This window comes from Lotus japonicus, chromosome 3 (assembly GCF_012489685.1).
Source record: "Lotus japonicus ecotype B-129 chromosome 3, LjGifu_v1.2".
Taxonomy (NCBI): domain Eukaryota; kingdom Viridiplantae; phylum Streptophyta; class Magnoliopsida; order Fabales; family Fabaceae; genus Lotus; species Lotus japonicus.
Window position 1 is genome coordinate 10,377,439 of NC_080043.1, and position 20,897 is coordinate 10,398,335.

A 20,897-nucleotide genomic window follows, 5' to 3' on the forward strand; every position below is an offset into this window, starting at 1 on the left:
GCTTTTTTATGCCAGAGAACAGACTCTGGTTGCAGTGAAAACAAAATTTGCATATGATGTTAGGTACTGTGTGGAATTTGTGAGTGTGTTTGTGGATAATTTATAAGAAAAACGGTGGTGATAGTGAGGTGGAGAAATCTGAGAGAGATTTTGATGTAAATGGAGATTTTTCTTTCTTATGAGATTGGACTTTTAACCCTTATCCACACCATTCGAAATTTCCATTACTATTATTTTCGACACTTATGTCACTGACAAATAATAATTAGGTTCTGATGTAATGTATATTCTTTGTAATGGAGAATTAAGTAGCTGTTTTTAAGAGTCTTTTATATATAATTCAGATGCAAACAGTATGCACTCAACTATCACTTGAGCACTAGAGCAAGTAAAGGGAGCATACTACGACTGCTTTACTATTCTGAATTTTTTTATCGCAGAAATGCTTCGGTAAGTACAACAAGCTCAAAAGCAGAATAGCATGATGAAACTACTAGATATTATTAATGAACCAAACCTTTCAGTTTCAAACTGTCAAGACCTTCACTAGAAATTTGTTCTAAAGTACGCCCATTAGTACTACTATAAGAGCAAAGCAACATGCTTCTTATATTGGGAGATAGACAAAAGCATAGGTTGCCTTAATAAGCTTTCTCACCTGTATCAACAGAAAAAGCAACTAAAACTCGATCGATGAAAGTTGGAATGGCAAGGTTTACTCTTAAAGTCTTCGGCAGGAGGAGGATACAAGAGATCGACCTTGAAGCAAGCAAGGTATGGTGGGTGTCATCATCTTCATCGATATTACCCACCAGATAGACTTGAAAAAAGACTTTCAGGCATCCTGAGAGTAAGGAGAAGCTGGATCTAAATGTATTAGAAAGAGCCTAAAAGCTTTTATATATAGGAAGAATATTTTACATGAAAATACTTCTACATAAAAATAAATGATAATAAAATTTCATCGGAATTTTTTTTTGTTACAAGAAAAACATAATATAATATAGTTTGATATTAATTTTTTACTACATAATAATATAGTCCACTTTAATTTTTTTGTACAAATTATTATAGGAGTTAAATTCTCCTACGGGAAGAAATATATTTTAACAAGAAAGTACCTTCATTAAGTATTAATTAATGTATCAAATACAATAACAAATTTCGCGGTACATTCTTTTTTTTCTATGATTAAAATGTGTTCTGAATGCTTTATTGGTGATTCTTCATATCTATAATTTGTGTTATTGTCTTTAGGCTCATGAAGAATGTGAAATGACTTCATGTTGATATGGGTCAAACTTAGTTTATTTTATTGTGTAAAAAATGAACTCGCATAATCACGTACATAAATAATCTTTTCTCTTTTTTTCATTGTAGATTAAATCAGCTATTGTTTATTAGCCATCATTAAACCACATCCCCTAATATGTTTTGCATAATTTGAGATTTGGTTAACCAATTTTTTTATTAGTTATTCAATTGTACGAAGTTCAATCTATGCAACAAGGGTTTTAATTTAAGACTTTTTGTCCACTTTGCTCATCATTTCATACTCTTCTATTTCATCAGTTGTTTATTATATTTTTAATGATCAAGGTATTAATTGACCTATCAAATATAATAGATGTATTCCCCGTGCAACGCGCGGGTAAAAAACACTAGTTTATCTCAAATAGCAGTACAATACTTATTAAAATCAGGGCCTTACACTCTCTCTTCAACCTTCTCTATGAGAGTTCCCTCAATTTTCTCATTTCATACTTTCAAAAGATCTCAAAAAGCTCTGGGCGAGTCCTTAGTCCGCCACTTTTCGTCGTTGCTATCAAGAATCTCCAAGAAGTTTTCCTCCCTTTGTTACTTTCCAACTGTCACAATTGTGCGGTGCTTTCCCTTTTCCTCTGCTAACTCTGGTCATTCAAAATCGCTTATGTCCATCTCCGACTAGTTTCCTGTCCTTGTTTTCTTACACTCTTCTTTTCTGTCGACTTTTCATCTTTCCTCTCACCATTCCTAATTTTCTACCCAGAAGACCGTTGTATGAGCTTTGGTGAAATCAGAGTAGGTAGTGAAAGTATGTCTTCTCTTGAATTGTCCTCCCCTTCCTAAGATGAATCTTCATTTTCTTATGTTATTGAAGTCTTTGGCCTGTCACACCTAGCTTCTAGGCTTAGGTCGCCCGAGCTCATCTTCTCTATATTGTCAATAGAAAACTCAGCCCCTTCAATCACATGGCGTTTGGATCCTGAGTATGTGCTTGACAAGTGCTTAGTTGATTCTATTTGGGGTAGTTCCTCTAGCATCGCCCATCAACGTATTTATGGTGGCGGGTTTTCTAAATCAACCCCACAACCAACTGCAATGATGATCACAACCTGAACGTCACCCCATGCGGCGAGGGAAACCATATCACACTCCGTCGGCTAGAGAACATGAAGTCGCCCCATTTTTTCTACATATAGGACTTTTTTTTAAGTTAGGAATGAAACTTAATTTTTCTCCTTTTATCTACAACATGTTATGCTTTTTAAACGCCGCCCCTTCGAAACTACTCCCCAATGCCTGAGGTTTCATACGGTGCTTTGAAATTCTTCGCAAACACCTTAATGTCACCCCCAACTTATATTCTCTTCGTTTTCTTATATAAAACGGCCACCATAAAGCCGGGTACCACAAAATAGGTGCCTTTGTCCGCCTGAAATAACATGTCTCTTTTTCACCCCCTGAAAAGTAACTTCAAACATTGGCACTCAAACTACTTCAAAATTGCGGAAATCCCCGATATTTCAAATTTGTTTTTTTGACAAGAACATCCAACCATTCTTCCATTTATATTAGACACAAAACCCTCACCGTAACACCCCATTTTTTTTTCCGTTATCAGGTTATTTACTATTGTATTTTAATTATTATTATTATGATATATGGTAATTATGTGATTTTATTAGATAATTAAGTGATTATATGATATATGGAATGAGTAATTTATTTAATTTGTATTTGAGTGAGATAAGATTAAATTAGATAAGGTTGTTGAGTTAAGGTGATATATGGAGTGAAGCCCACTAGTACTACTATATTAGGGGTTAGGAGTGAAATAGAAAAAAAAAAGGATTAGAAGAGCAGAACAGAACACGTGAAAAGGGAAGGAGGGGAGAAAAAGTGGAGAAAACCTAGAACTGATCTACTAGAGGTGAGGGTTTGAATTCATATTTTATGAATTGGTATAATAGTGGTAGTGATAGAAAACATGATTTAGGAACCCTAGGATGCAGATTTTTCTAAACTGAAAGTGGATAGTTTGAATTTAGGGTTATGAATTGTGGGAGGAAGAGAGGGGGTAGCGCGCATGGCGCGCGCTTAATGCGCGGGTTGCTCGCGGGAGGCGCAGCGCGTGGAGCATGGCGCGGTTTTGAAAAGGAAAACTCAGCAGAAATTTACGAGCTCTTGAACCCTTTTTCGAGCTGTGTTAATGATTGAATTTGAAGTAGTCTTCATAGAGGTTGTATCCCATTAAGTTATAAAACTTTTTCCGCTGGTTTTGCGTCGTTCCGACGTATGTAGCTCTAGTTATGTGCATTTTAGTGAGGATGAGTTCAGTTGTCCCGTTTCTCACGAACTCTGTTAGTGTTAGATTTTTCCTGAATTTTATACTTTGAATTTCGACTTAAAAATTTACAGGGATTTAGAAAACTTGTAAAAGAACCCATGGTAAATATATTAGAATTTTTGGAGGGTGTTACTTTGAAGTTCATTATATGGTATTGTTTCTGAATTGATGTTATGTGTTGAGTTGCTAAGTTACTATGACTGCTAGTTGTGTAATTGATAACATATAAGCTATGTTGTGTGAAATTTGAGATGATTTATATTGTTGAACTGGAGATGATAGTGGAGCTTCTCGCAAGGGTTAGTCGGAGGAGCTAGTCTTTTAGATGTGTTTTTAATGATGGGAGTCATGCTCTGTTATGTAACACGGGAAAACGTTTAGTATTGTACCATGTTGTTAAGAGATATTTCGTGTACTCTCTTTATTTATTTTTGGATTAGGTTAAATTTTGGAGTTGAAATAAATCTGTTGTGCTATTCATATGATGTTGAGACATCAGAGTTGAAAATTTATATCTAAATTATGAGCATGACAGGTGTTTTGATTTGTGTTTCTGGAGAATAAATGTGATACCCTATGTGTTATGCATTTTACTCTGACTTATGATATAATATTTACGCGGGACTTAGATGGTGTTACACTCGCCGCTCCATCAATTTTGAATCTAAGCATCTCTACATGGCAGAGATGCGGGTAGCCTGGTATCTTTCTACGTTGTCTCCTCTTTCCGGTGATGACCACGTAACAGCCGCAAAAAAAAGGGTGAGTAGCTCAATTTTTCATTAAAATTTTCTCAATCACCCTTAACTTGTCTTTTTTCTCTACTTTTTCTCATTAGTTTGTTATTTTTTTATAGGTGAAATGGAAAACGCAGATATCTCTGTGAACTCCATGACTAACTATCTCGCAAAGCAAACAGAGCAAATTAGGAAAATAAAGATAAAGGAAAGCAAAGTTGCCCGTGTTAAGGGGAAAAATAGCCAAACCGCTGAAGGTCGCCCAGATAAACGGGCTAAAACCAATCCTGCTCCAGAGAATAAAACCTCCAAACAAACTGAGTTGAAGCTCAAAGAAACCTCCGCGACTCCAAAACTGACCCCCACAGGATTCAGAAAGACAAAAATGTGGCAATCACTATGCTACCACTTGTATCCCACCATGTTCACATGGAAGAGTCTTCACACTCTCTGTCAACCACCACATCAAGGTTTGCCCATTTTTCCTGCTGCTCCAGATGCCAGGATCGATTTGCTCGATCCCAACTTCAATGGTCTCAACTTCATGAACCACCACTTCATGAACCCAAGACGTCTTACTTGAATTTAATCTTGGCAAATGGAGATGGTGAATGCTAGTGGAAAAGGAAAGTCTTTGGTGCCAAATCCTAGAGGCTAAGTATAATGGGGAGGGGAAGGCAATAGATTCCTTTTGGTGGAAGGATCTGATATCTTGATACAACCTGCTGCTATCAAAGAGCAGATTGAGAGCACTCTTCGAGTGAGTGTGAACTCCTAAGAGAGAAGAAGAAGACTTTTCTTATTATTCCCTACTCAAAGGTTTGACAGTACAATACTTTTATAGGAAGGATTGCACTCAATCATCAAATAGAAAGCACAAATTCAGGAGACTAATTAACATAAGTTCAGGAATTGAAATAGCAAAATGCATAATCAGAGGCTTAAACAACGTTGCTGATACAGTGCTTCTAGAGCTCTTATTCACTAGTAAAGTCTTCCATCCAGGTGGGCTTTCTTGTTGTCCGTTTGCCTCGGCCCAACATGTTATCTTCAGTTTCCTCTGCTGACTGGGGCTTTGATGGTTCTTCACATGTTGGGCCCGTATCATTTCCCTCCCCTTCGAAACGCACCTTGTCCTCAAGGTGGAAGGATGGAAAAGCTGCAATGAAACTAGGAAAGGGGCGGGTCAAGGGGGTTGGTTTGGGGATGCTATCAGTAGAAGAATTGGGGATCAAAGTGATGTATTGTTCTGGGAAGACGATTGGTGGGAAGTTAGGCATTTGAAGGTTATTTTTCCAAGACTTTTTATTCCATCTGCACAGAATAGGGCCTCTATATCTAATATGGGGAGTAGGGGTGAAGTTAGGTGGTCTTGGAATTTTGAGTGGGTTAGGGAGTTGTTTTAAAGACAGGCTTTGTGGGTGGAGGAACTCAAACGTTTAATCAGGAGCTTCTCCCCTATAGCGTTGGCTTGGTGGGTCATCCTTAATAAAATTCAATCTAAAGCCGATTTAGCTCGTAGGAACGCTCTTCCGTCTTCTGCTGGGGTGGACTGTGTTATGTGTTATGGGGAGAAGGAAAGTATTCCTCATTTGTTTTTTGGTTGTCATATGGCTTGGGGTGTGTGGGCGAAAATTTTCAGGTGGCTTGGCGTGATTCCAGTGCTGCCTACGGAGACTAGGGGTTATTTTCTACAATTTGGTCATTGTTCGAGTGGTGGGAGCGCTAGTGCAAGGGTGATCTTCATGATTTGGATTGCTCTAATTGGATCTATTTGGTATTATCAGAACTATGCAATGTTTCGTGATGAAGCAGTGGAGGTAGAGATGATGGAGGAATTGACTCAGTTCAAATCATGGTTATGGCAAAAAGCTTTTAAGAGGGACAAATAGAAGGAAGAAGACGAGAGGAAGAGAGAAGAAGAAAAGGAGAGGAATAGAGGAATATAGAAGAAGAAAGGAGGAAGAAGACGAAGAAATTTCATAGAGAAAGAAAGAGGTGCGGCTAGGCTTCCATTGAGGAGAGGAAGTTTGGTTTATTTATGGGGTGACCTGTTGAGTAGGTATCCACCCGTTGGGTACCAGTTCTAGATCGGTTTTGACCCGCTGGAGTCGGTTTTTCCCGTTTCGGTTGGGGTTGACCGGTTTAACCGATTTTCAAATATTAAGTGAAATTAATTTTATATTTTAATTTTATAAATATTAATTTAATTAATTTTTAGTTGGAGAATTGATTTAGTATTAAATTATAAATCTAAATTGGTTGAAAATAAATATTATAAATTAATGTGGTATGGTGTGATACTGGTGGGACGACCCTTGTAATAGTAATTTAAGGAACCATGAGTTGAAGTAAAACCTACTTCATTCAATTTTTTAGGAGTTTCTTAAGACTGATGTGGTAGTAGTGCATAATAATGCAGAATAATATTTAAGTAACCAAATAACGAACCTTTTCCGTTGGAGATACTCTAATAACATGTTCTGTTTTTTACGTGTTTCGATTCTTACTGCAACGTGATCTTTGTGTACATATGATTGTACATTTCTTGCTCCAATCATCAAGTCGTGATTACACTTTTTTAATTTCAATCATATATGTTTTTGCATGTAAACATATATGCTCAAAATTATATTTGGTTTATGAGTTGGTCAGGGTCAGTGCCAGGTTTGATGCATGCGATAACCCATGCCACCTGTGCTCAGGTTTTGGCATGCATACAGCGTACTCAATTATATATGATCATATCTTACCCAAAAGAATTATATATGATCATATATTTCAATCATATATGTTTAATTTTCTGAAAGGCGTGTATTCACGTGGTTCCTGGATCATGTTTTGTTTACGTGTTCCAATTTTTTTAAATTTTTTTTCGAAAGGCGTTTTCTTCAGTCCGGATTTCTGTGGAAGTTGCGTCCATGTGAATGTATATATATATATATTTTGCAGGTCATTGATATCAATTTGGTTGTTGTGATCCACGCGATGTTCTTGAGGATCATATATATGTGGTCATAAAGGATTGATGAGCCAATGATTTTATATGACATTCACGTTCTATGCTCAGTTTGGTTGGTGAGGTGAGCACACACCCAACACATCATTACATCATTTTTACATATAATCAATTAAAAGATGGCATCTGATTAAATTTAAAATAAATTCTTGGAGTAAGTGTTATTTTGAAATATTTTTTTTTATTTTATTCATATATTTTAAAATTTAAGTTAATATTAATTTTTTATATTTTTAATCAAATAATTAAATTGAATGTATGCAAGGTCGGCTCAACACCAAATTACGCCTAAAAGTGAACTTTAAAGTGAGACTTTTTTATTTAAAAAAATATTTTTTTATTAAAACTTTTTACGTAAAACTATTTTTTTATTTAAAACTTTAAAGTGAGATGCAAAATCATTTATTAAATTATCATAATTAATTTTATTTAACATGTATTTTTCAATTGAATCAGGCATGTTAATTAAGGGAGCAAGTTAGCTTCAAATATCAATATTTTAGGAATTTCCTTCAACTATTGCTTGAGCATGTCAATTTTATACTTGATGCTTTCTCATTGATGCTTTCTCATTACTCCCTCTGTTCTAGAAAGATTGTTGTTTTGGACTTTCTTTCAATATTTCAGAATATTTGTTGTTTAGGAAAGCCAATGCATTTTTTACTATTTTTTTTCCATCTATAACCTCATTTAATACATTTTCTCTAACTTACCACATTTCATATTAAATAACGACAATTGTTCTCTATTAATTACATTATTCTCTATCTAAGTATAATTTAATAGTTGTACATCATACTAGTAAAATTAAATAAGGGCAATCTAATCAAATTATACTATCAATAATTGATTTCTTACTCTTTGTGCCACAACCTTAAACTACAAACTTTCTGGAACTAAGGAATTAATTTCTTATAAACAAATTAAAAATTATTTTTCACTATTGTAAAAGCATCTTCAATGGTAGTATCTAATGTTAAATCAATATATATATTCACTACCAGAAAATCGCTGTTTAGCAACGGATTTAGCGACCGAAATATTTCGGTCCCTAATAGCGACCGAGTTTGCGACGGAATCCTTGATATTTTGGTCATACTTCAAGTTCTACTTATTAGCGACCGATTTAGCGACTGATTATTTAGCGACGGACATTTCTGTCGCTAAATTTGTAGAATAAAATTAATAAAAAGATGTAGCGACTGAATTAGCGACAGATTGTTTTAGCGATCGAACAATCCGTCGCTATTAGCGACTGAATTAGCAACGGTTATATTAGCGACCGACATTACCGTCGCTAAAAAGTATAGCAAAAATAATAAACAAAGTAGCGACGGTATTAGCAACTGAATATTTAGCGACTGATATATCCGTCGCTATTAGCGACTGGCGTTTCCGTCGCTAAAAAGTATAATAAATATAATACACAAAGTATCATTTGAAAAAATGTAATGCCTTGGATTCGAACCCAGGATCTACAGCTATAATAGCCAAGACTTGCCAGTTGAGCTATTTAGCTTCCTTTGTTGTGTTTGCGTTAAATATATATATTAATGAATAAAATGTAACCCTAATCTTATCAAAACTCATTGTCAATCTACCAAATCAGACCCTTTGCTTCTCAACTCTCTCTCGCTCACTCTCTTCTCGAAGCCGCGCGAACCTCCATCGTTAGGGTTCCTCTTCATCTTGGTATGAGTTTACTTTTTGGCTCTCTTTACTCTCGCATCCTGCTCTCGCTCACTCTCTTCTCTTACAGGTCACGAATAGAAAGAGGAAAAGTTCGAGGAGGATGAGGATGAGGGATTCGATGATGTAAGTAAATCCTATTTCTTACAAATCCACTCTTGTGACTTGAAGTGTTGATCTGTAACTTGAACTGATACATAATTCTTGCTATTTGTGTGACTGGGGTCTTCTTGTTATAACTTGCCTTTCTTTTCATTCAAACACCATGTTTTGTTGGGGAGAAATTCAACATAAGAAAACTAGTGAAGAACACCTCTTGATTTGATTGACACTGCTTGTATAAGACTTGACTTTTAGTTGGAAATTGTCTCTCAACAAGAGGTACAAAGTGTATCAAATAGTTTCTGGTTTCAAATTTATTTCGCATCAATTTTGCCTTAGTGTGTCAAGGTACAACTAAGGCAAAATCAACCGCAAACCAAAACTAAACACCAAATTTGTGCATCTCAACGTCACACCAGGAAGTAAGTGTCTCTATGGGTTAACTTAACACAGACCAGAATCATTATTAAGTTGGGCAATTGCCTTTACTCCCATGGTAGCTGCTTTATGGATTAGCAATTTAACACATATCACGGTTATTATTAAATTGGTCAACTAACCCTCACTCCCCTGATCATTAAATTCTATGGGCTAACACATAACTGAATCATTATTTAGTTTAGCAACCTGCCCTCCCTATCCTGAATAACAAACTCAGGTTAATACTGACCAGAAAAGTAAAGGGAAAAGTATGTGACATGGCCTTCTTTTCTCCACTTTTTTATATAGGTTTGTAACATAGATTTTACTTCTGATTTTTCTTCCTGTACTTTATTTTTGTCATATTGATTGAAGTGGTGATTGTGATTAATATCACTGGTACCTTATCTTCTTCATAATCTTTGTCCATTGTCATCACTTCTCACATACTCTTTTTTTTTTGTTTTTGTGTATTTTTGTATTATAATAACAACTTGTGCTGAAAGTTAATGATTTGCCAATGAGAATTGCATAATTTATGGTCTGGAAATTGTGTAGGAGCATGGGAAGAAGCAGAGTATAAGCAAAAGCATTCCAGAATATGATATTGCTATCGTTGGAGGTGGCATGGTTGGCATGGCTTTAGCTTGTTTCTTAGGTAGGTAATAATCTACTTGCAGATGGGTGTGTCAGGCATGTCTGAGTCTGAATTTTATTTTTTCTGGGCTGCAATATTATGCGGGCACCCCGTCGTCTTTAGAACTATCTTTAGCTACTCATGTCTTCACCAGAGTTTAATCTTTTGTCTTTCTGGTCTGGTTTTTGCCCCTTCTCTCAGGTCAATATACCAAACAATAGTTTCACTTTTCTTTAATTTGTTGTGACTGGTGAACTGATCTCTAATCCTAATCCTAAAAATGTTTGATAATCTGCTTCATTATCATTACATGCTTTATGTTGAATTTTGTGTACTTGGGTACTGTCCTTGGTCATTTTATATAGCCTTCTAAATGGGCAGCTTGGGCGTGTTCCAAACCACATCATGTGCTATGCTATGATGGTTGTGATCATCATTAATATCAAACTAAGCAGGAAGCTATAATGATTCATTATAACATATCATTCGATTATTGCTACTTGCAATATCTAAAGTTTGAAATCATAATTACATTTTCTTCTTGCAAGGTTCCAGGTGAAATTAATAAAAAGAATGGTTAGGCGGCTTGAGGATTGTATTTTGGTTCTGCTTGAACACCCTACAAGTATTTGTTTATGATAGCTCTTGATGACTTGAGTTTTATCAAAGAAAGTATTAAAGCCTGTAATTGTCTTATACTCAATTTATTTGAGACTATTTTGTAAAGATTAGTGTCCAACCTTTTTCACTTGTGATTGATGAGGTTGCTTATTAAATTTTAATGTTGCATATGATCACGAGCAATTTGTGCTTTTCTCTCTTAAATATATCTTTGTTGTTGGATTACTTATGTCGGTGCTTGGTATTTTGTAATTTGGTATGAAGCAGGCTAAGAATGATTGTGGCTATAGAATTAAACATAAACTGCACAACACAGCCCACCACTACAAACATTAAAGCTGATAATCACAAAATTCACTGCTTATGCCAATCACTTTGTAGTTTCAGGGCCTGATTGCTATCCTTGGAGGGGCTATGTTTGGTTAACTATTTGTGTGGCAGCTTGATGAGTTTCTTTTTTTCTTTTCTGTCATGGGAATTGAACCTGGTTAACTATATTGGATTACATCATGGGCCGGGTATTAAGTTGCAGTAGTGAAACACGTATAATTCTATTGTGCTCTCATGTCCAAAGACTATGTTTGCTTCTGTTGGTGGCAGATACTTTTGGGGGCTTGTTACTGATGCAGTTTGGGTGAGTTTATTAATTTTAGGCTCAAGTGTATTATATCATCTTTGCTTATCAAATAAAACTTGCAGTTAGTTGGGGACTTGGATTGAACATTCATGTTATTTCATTTTCTTGCTTTTTTTGTAAGTTTGTAATATCTCAGATTCTCATTGGTTCTAATACATAAAGTAAATATTTTAATAAGCACTAACTTAGTGAGTTTGGTTAAAAGGAAAAATAGGGAACCATGCATATAGTCTTCAATGATGGGATAAGTTCTCTTTCCTCTAAACTATGCTTGTGTTTACAGGTTTTTTGGTGGATGAGAGTATGAATGATGGAAGAAAGGATGCAACAACCACCAATGCCAACCCCAAATCAAGAGGAGTTAGAAACTGATGAGTCAGAGAATGAGGAGGATCTTGGTGCTTTTCCATGAAAACTTTGTCAAGCTTTGTTTCTATATTTAATGTAATAGACTATGTTTAATGTAATAGTAATCTACTAGACTAGTTTATTCTTGGTGACGTGTCGTTCTCACGTTAATTCTTGGTGACGTGTCGTTCTCACGTTAATTCTCATAAAAAAATTCCAAGTGTCATTCTCATGTTAATTATCATAAAAAAATAAATTTTTAAATTTTAGATTTGATTAGGATTTAGGTTGTTTATTTCTTGATTTTATCTTAATTTATTTTTAGAGTATTAATTAATTTTTATGGTATTTTTATTGAATTTTCAGATTTTTAATTAATTCAGGATTTTATGAGCTTTTATTGTGATTTGCTAGATTTTGATAGTTTTTATCTATATTTATTTAATACATTTTTAAATTTTAGATTTGATTAGGATTTAGGTTGTTTATTTCATGATTTTATCTTAATTTATCTTATTATTTATTTTTAGAGTATTAATTAATTTTTATGGTATTTTATTGAATTTTCATATTTTTAATTAATTCAGAATTTTATGAGTTTTTATTGTGATTTGCTAGATTTTTATCAATCTTGACCTATTTTGATTTCAAACCAAATCATCCAAAAATTTATAATATTTTTTTATCTCACGTGGCCTGATAATATCATTAAGAGTTGATGTTTATAATAAAATAAACAATCTTTGAAAGATAGAATACCAGAAACATGAAAATCACGTTGGGTCATAATAACCTTATAATTGGATGTTTATAATAAAATAAACAAGAAGAAAAAAATTGATACAGATTGGTGGGAAACATTAATAATTATATAAATAGAAAATTGAAAAGGAGCTACCAAATAAAACGTCAATTTTTTTTATAACCAAACAAAACGTCATATTGTTAAATTAGATTTGTTAAATTATTATATTAGATTAAATTAGAGCATATAATGTACCTAAAATTTATTTCCATAACAAATCTTGAAACCGATTTTTAAAGGTAATTTTAAATCTAAGAAACTTTTTCATAATAAAAACTTATAAAATCCTTAATTAAATAAAAATCTGAAAATTCAATAAAAATAACATAAAATTTAATTTAATTAATACTCTAAAAATAAACTTTTTCTACAACTAAAATTTATTTTCATAACACATCTTGAAACCGATTTTTCAAAGGTAATTTTAAATCTGAGAAACTTTTTCATAAAATATTAAAAGATTTGTCTTAATTATCTAAGATTTACGTAGATTAAATAAAAAACTAAAAATTCAATAAAAATACTATAAAAATTAATTAATAAAAACTACCAAATCACAATAAAAACTTATAAAATCCTTAATTAAATAAAAATCCGAAAATTCAATAAAAATAACATAAAATTTAATTTAATTAATACTCTAAAAAAAAACTTTTCCTACACCTAAAATTTATTTCCATAACGAAGGTGTGAAAAAAGACTAGAAGGGGGGGTTGAATAGAGTTTTGAATATATAAAAACTTTCCCCTTAAGATTTAAAGTAAATCTTTTCGGTTTATCTGAGATAGATGGTGCAACGGATAAAGATAGAGAGAAGAGAGAAGCACACAAGTATTTTATCCTGGTTCACTTGATAAATCCCTCAAGCTAATCCAGTCCACCCGTTAAGGTGATTTCTTCCTTCTTAGAATGAAGGCAATCCACTAATCAGATAATTGTTACAACTGCACTTGAAACCTACAAGTGACTAACAATACACTGACTTAGCTCACACTAAGATTCACTCTCTTAGTCTTCTCTAGGATCCGATCAACCTTGATCTCCTAAAGGAATCACCACTAAGATACACAGATCCTAGTCTTCTTAAGGATGCTGACCTACCCGGTCCCTTAAGGAAAATCAAACAACTGTTTGAGGTTGGTGTTTACAAAGGTTTGCTTCTGAATAAGCTGAGTATAAACTAAATAAGAACAGATGAAGAAAGTGGAGGCTTGAATCTTTTCTTGTATTGCAACTCTTGGTTTCTCTCTCTCTTGAGTCTTTCTTCTCTTCTTCAGCCTTAAATAGTCCAAGGTGCAAATGATATTTCTGTTGATAAAATATGACCCTTGGAGGGCATTTCTGGAACTTCCAGAACCTGCTGTGGCTGAACCTTGGTAGGTAGGCTTGTCAGAATAGTACACTGCTTTTGTACTTCTTGATAGTGGCATTTTCCTTTAACCATTGACTTCTGATCTGACGACGCTTCATGTTGGAACTTGTGAAGCTTGGTGATCAGAGTCAGAGGGAAGCTTGGATCCTCGGACCTTCGTAACTTCTGCTTCTAGACCTTCAGAGCTTCTGGACCTTCAGAGCTTCTGGTCTTCAGATCTTCTGATCTTCGGATCTTCAGAACTTCTGATCCTCAGATCTTCTGATCTTCAGAACTTCTGATCCTCAGATCTTCTGATCCTCAGATCTCAGATCTTCAAAACTTCTGATCCTCAGATCTTCTGATGAATATATCTTCTGGTGTCAGAATCAGAACCTGTTTGTCAAAACACTCAAGACAAACGTTAGAGTATCATAATTGTTCATCCACAAATAAATACTTGTTATCATCAAAACATAGAGTTGTACCACATGACCAAATCTTGATCTTACACATAACACATCTTGAAACCGATTTTTCAAAGGTAATTTTAAATCTGAGAAATTTTTTCATAAAATATTAAAATATTTGTCTTAATTATCTAAGATTTACCTAGATTACTCCTTACTAATACTGCATCAGCCATCTCCTCCCCTATATGTCTCTACTGTGAACCGGTTGACTTGGAGGAAAAATGAGGAAGATCACTCAAGTATGCAACTTGCTTCATGTGGTGTTGATAATTGTATAATTTGATAATTGCGTAAGTGTTTGACATAAATGTTGTTGAGTAATTAGATTATTATCCTCGTCCTCTTTTGATATATTTGTTAGAATGATTTTCATCATCCAAGTCTATTTTATTCTCTAAATCTGATTCTTATATGCTCTTTTATTTTCTCTTTTGTAGGTCTCAAGTCGCTCAAGGTTCTCCATGCTTCTATGATGAATTATGGTTATACTATTTGAACGTGATAGCACAAATTATGGTTCCTTTTTTTTTGTTAATTTTATGTTTCTATTAAATGTTGAGTCAATAATTTATGTATTGAAACCTTCATTGGATCAATATTTCAAGCCCTAATAAAGCTTATACTATTTGAATGTCCGATTCAACAACTAAGCTAAATCGTACCCATGACGAGTAGTATTTGATGGATTTTTGAAGAGGGTCGACTTTTGAAGCTGGAGATATTTTTTTAATCATGTGAGTCTCCTTTCTGTGAATCTACTTTATTTAATTTTATGTGAAATTTAAATTTTTATTTGATTTATATACTCTATGTTTCTCACTTGAGTTGCCTGTTATTGAGATTTTTGGATTTATATACTCTATGTTCCTCATCTATAAGTGATTTTGTAGTTTATTTTCTTATTAGGTTTGAATTACTTCAGTGAATTTTTCATCATGTATTTTTTTTTTGAGTTGGACCCCAATTAATTGGATTCATCTTACATCTTGAGATCAGGTATTTTTAGCCATGTCCATGATACTATTGTTGCAACTGCCCTAATCTGTACTTCCCATGAACTATTCTCGCAACAATATTCTATTCTGAGAGCTTCAATTACTGTTTGTGAGTATGTAGGCAAGGTAAGTATTTATACTTATGATTTAAAGCAAATGTTTTGATTCTTTATTTGTATGTAAAGATACCAATTTTCCATGCCAACCTGAAAATATTTGAGGATGAATTATCATTGTTAGTAATGATGTAATATCAGTTTCAGATTATGCACTACATGTTACCCCGGTTCCCCACAAATGTTACTTGGTGGATCTGTCACAACTTGACTTTCTTCACATTTCTGATTGAATGGTGATTTGTCTCTCTCCTGATTGCAGAGCATTGATTTCTTATCTCTTTTCTACAGGAAAAAAATATGGACATTCGTTGTGACATTGTGTGACAAGTGTTCGTTATGATGGTGTTACATTTGGTCACCCAGTTTTTTTGAATCTGCTAATGAACTTTGCTCATGATGGTGATAGCCACACACTTGAGCCTTGAAGTATCGATTTTTGAGCTGAATGAAGATTTTCATGTGGCTGATGCATCTCCAAACGAAGTAAGTCCCCCTATGCTCTAACTGCCACTAAGAGAATATTTGAATCTGTCCCAAGAAGCACAGTTGGAAGTTGCAGTCCAAAAGTTTTGAAGTTTGTGAAAATGTTCATTTATATTGTTAGCAATCTATAATAAAAAATCAACTTCAACTATCATTGATAGTAATCTACCACATTAACTTGGTTGACATAGCTTTAATCGATCTAAAAACCAACTAACCACAAGTAGGATCTCATTATGATAGGTACCTTTAAATTTTCATGGCAATTATGAAAGTTTTTCCTTAGGCAGAATTAGCTGTCCTCTAAAACATACCAATTCAACTGGAAATATCAAAATAGTGCATCATTTCAAAAAAAATTTAACTTATTTCTATATCAGCATGTTAGAATCTCCATGCTTACCATTATTGGTTCTGTTGTATACAGGTTGTTGTGAATGAGATACATGGCAGGGAAATGTTATGAGGTTTCCTTCACACAGGATGCTCTCAAAGATTTTTAAAATTGTAGGAACAATACTAGCAATGTATACATGCTTCCATTAGATTCCTTTGTACCAATAATCCAATAGTCGGTGCTTCCATTTTGGATTTTGTTTGAGAATGAATTTAGTTAATTTTAAATATATGCTTATATTTGGTGCTTACTAGACAGAGATTGCCAATATAAGATGAAGCATAAATTTAGAAGGTTATAAGAACCAACAGATTTTCTAGAAAGATAAATATTTCTTAATAATTTTTTAAATGGAATTTAAATTCATAAATCAATATAAACTCTATAGTCTACATTCATTTTTGTTCAAATTACTCGGTAAAAAAAATCCCATGGGGAGTTATAGTTTTATTCAATTGTATGAATCATATGTCGTAGTTAGTTGTTGTGGAAAAAAAATTATTGGATGTATTCGATCTGAGTGTGAATATTTGATTCAAGCTTTGATTGAGGTTTAAGGTTTTGTTTTATAACAACTTTTGAGAAATGGTTTATTTGAGGCCATGCCCTGTGAAAAGTGATATTTCTGTTTTTTCAAATATCAAACTCTAGGTTTGCTTTTGGGTGATATTTAAGCTTAACTAACCACCTTATTTCAAACTCTAGGAGGTATGGCTCAATCTTTGAAGCATTGGGGAAAATTGGTCCGGCCAATAAGAATTTGGTGGATTCTTCACCAAAGAGGAAACTTTGCCATTTTTCAACATTGACCAATGGAGTTGCTTTTATTTTAAAGGGTCTTGAAGGTCCCCTCCTTGAGCCACCAAGAGAGGCTCTTGACAATTCAAACAAGAACTTGAAGATCAAATGCATATGTACCGTAAATTTATGACCTAAATTTATTAGTGCTAACATATTAGAGTTACGAGATGTCACGGGGAGGAACATTTTACATGAAAAATGAAAATTTGTACGAGTTAAAAAAAAATATAATTTCATTTTCCTATAACTTAAGTGTAATTTTAATAATTTAAACAATAATTATATATTTATGTATAGTTACATATCTAAACCACAAAAACAACACCTTATATGTCAAGTATACATCTTCGCAAACAAAATTCAGTTATACCTCACATATGCAAAACTTAAAGATTTTGGCATATTAACTCTTGTGTTTTTCAAAATTTTTATATTAGTTAATTCAATGTATGCTTACAAAACACTAGAATTGAGTGTCTAAATTTATGCTCTTTAAATATCTGCATCTTTATTATGATTGTTCTTACATTCTTAGTATCTTAAAATTATTATAGTTTAAAATATTGTCGATGTATCAAATACAATAGACAAATTTCCCGTGCAACGCGCGGGTAAAAACACTAGTACATACTCATATGAGTATCTATTACCATTGGAGTACATATTCAATTTCAACATGACAAAGATGAGTATGTGGGAATAGATACTCTACACTAGACTTGAAAAGTGAGTTTATATTTATTACAAGCACTTACAATTAATAAAATATACAAATGTGATGTTGATGGTGGGATCCACTACAGAAATTTTTAAGAGTTGTTGAGTTGGAGCAAAAACTTAATAAAATGGTGTAGATGATGTGGCATTATGTGAAATTGTAAAAACTGACGTGTATATATTTTAATGAGTATGATGGATGTAGATGTTTTAATACTTCATCACTATAAACGAGATTGGGGTGTCGTTGTGACCGAGGAGGGTGTGAGTATATCTGCATTTTATTGCAAGGGCACTTATTCTAACTCAAATTATTTGTTGTTTCATAAGTGGTGGGAAATAAGGTGAGAGAAGGGATGCAAAAGTTTAACATTTAAGATGAGAGAAGTAATTTTGGATGTCAGTTTTTAATTCGTTGTGTGTATAGATGATGTGTTAGGTGCTCACTCAAGAAATCCTGCACTTTGGTTTTTGTGAATATTGACTCCTTTGACTATATATGTTAGAGTAAAGGTATAATGTGAAGGTGCGAAAACACTAGAAATAGGGGGTTTGAATAGAGTTTTTGAATCACGGGTATACTTTTTAGCTTTTTCAAAACTCAAAGATAAAAACTAAGTGCTGAATGATAGGAAGTAAAGCACGCAAGTATTTTATCCTGGTTCACTTGAGATAAAAGCTCAAGCAAATCCAGTCCACCTGTGAAGGTGATTTCTTCCTTCTTCTGATGAAGGCAATCCACTAAAATCAATGAGTGTTACAACTGCACTTTGCAACCTGCTAAGTGACTAACAATACACTGATTTTCTCACTAGTATCCTCTTAAGAAGCTGATCTTTCGATCCTCTTAAGACTAGCTAAATACTGAATCAGCCTTGATTCAGTCCTCTCAAGATCCGACCAACCTTGGTCTCTTTATGAGCTTTACAATGTGATGTAAAAGGTTTCGGGTTTACAATAAGTGCTTCTAACAAGCGAATAGTAAACTCAGATGTTTAAGAACAGTGAAGAAATAATGCTAAGAGAATGGTTCGTATATGTTGAATGTTTTCAGCAAAGTTTCTTAGCTTCTTTCTTCTTTCTTCAGCCTTTATATACTCCAAGACTTGTGATGTAGCCGTTGCTAGGGTTTTATCCGTTGGAGTGGCAATTCTGTGATATCAGACTGCTAGGCTGTACACGGTAGGGGGCGGACAGACTGAGACATGTACGACGTTGTACTGTGATAGCGACCTGTCCTTTCACCAGTTGACTTGGAATCAAGGAGCTTCAGATGAACGTTGGTGAAGCTTCTGATCATCGTCAGATTGAAGCTTGGATTCTTCTGACCTTGCAACTTCTGCTTCTGAACAAGTTCATCAGAACTTCTGATCGTCAGAGTTAGAATAGCTTGGGTCTTTAGAACCAACTTCTTGCAAGTCTTCAGAACTTGAGTCTTCTGCTTCTGGACCGTTCCACTGGAACATCTGGTCTTCAGAACTTCTGACTTGAGTTATTCAGAACTTCTTGAGAGCTTCCATCTTCAGAGCTTCTGAAGTATTTGCCACTATTCAGAACGAACATGATAGGTTAAAGAGCTCTCTTTTTAGTAACCCTTGGTTCTTCTTCTTCTGAACGGATAGGCTTGGGTCAGATTCAGAACCTGTTTGTCACATCTTAAAAAGATAAACGTTAGGGTACCACAATTGTTCATCATCACAAACCTTAATTGTAATCATCAAAACATAGAGATGCAACCACTGATCAAACCTTGATCTTACAATCTCCCCCTTTTTGATGATGACAAAACAAGTATTTTGATCAACAATTTTTTACACAATGCATGAAAGTAATTGTTGTGATTATGAAACGTTCGAGATGCGGACATGCATGATGGGCATGGATGTCTTTGATGACTAACTTTCATGACATGAGTCTTTAATCAAGCCCAGTGGATTAGATGGCCATGACCGAGTCCAGGACGAGCTATTTTGTGGTGTGCTTCAAGAGTCGTGAAGGTCCCGGTTAAGTACCAAAACAGAAGACAGTGGTGCGTTAGCAGTTGGCTAACCCCGATTGTGGACCAGGGAAGCAACAATGCATTTGTGAAGACTAGCTTCAATCATGGAGTCATCGAAATACGACAGTGCATTAGCAGTTGGCTAACCCTTGTGTTTTGTCTCGCTTACCCGGTAGTAGAGCTGGCGTTAATGGATATATGAAATTAGTCTGCATTTTCACGGACATACAAACTAACCAAACTTAGAGCTCTCTGCTAGTTCCTGATACTTGTTGAATGTTAGCTTAAGGAATGATATATTTGATAGCATATTATACCTTACTTATTGACTTGTTAGGAGTTGGTCTTTGTTTGTTTGTTTGTTGTTTGCTATTTGGGGCGCTTAACACCTAGATCTCGAGACTAACGCATGCAATCAGCCGGGATACGACCCTGTTAGGGGCAGTTTATCTCCCACACCTACTGTCACGGAGTTCTGAGGATGTCATATCCTCCACATCTTTTTGCACCACTAGCGGGAGATAATGTGATAGGGTCACTGAGGATGAATCCAGCCAGGATCTATCCTCCTCACTGATAGACAATTTGATCGTGGATTATGAGGACTGCGCTACGAGTTAGGGTTTTGAGTGTGAATATTAAGTCTATTGTGGATGTGAGCTGATTTCCGACTAAGGTCTGAACTTAACTTGCGGTTCTTCCTACGTGATGACTCTGCGAGAGACTATCTGAACCTTTACCATCACACACACACACATTCTACACTTATTCTCTAAGATCGAAGAGTCATGTCAAACTTAGCTTCTTCTTCTAGCTAATTAACTAGACTATATATGCACATGCATCACTCAAAAATGTCCAAATTGAAACAAGTTTCAAGTTCTACAAATAAGACCTCAAACTTTTAAGAAATTAAGTTCCAATCCTCTAAAGAACA

At 34.4% G+C, this 20,897-nt stretch overlaps 1 long non-coding RNA gene across 1 annotated transcript; it reads left to right on the top strand.

The window, feature by feature from the left end:
• The first annotated feature begins 8,903 nt into the window (after positions 1-8,903).
• LOC130749093 (uncharacterized) lies at positions 8,904-12,052 on the top strand. Its single transcript, XR_009022844.1, has 5 exons — positions 8,904-9,058; positions 9,126-9,181; positions 10,136-10,235; positions 11,217-11,469; positions 11,756-12,052. It is a non-coding gene; the product is annotated as an uncharacterized LOC130749093 (long non-coding RNA).
• Positions 12,053-20,897: the final 8,845 nt, after the last annotated feature.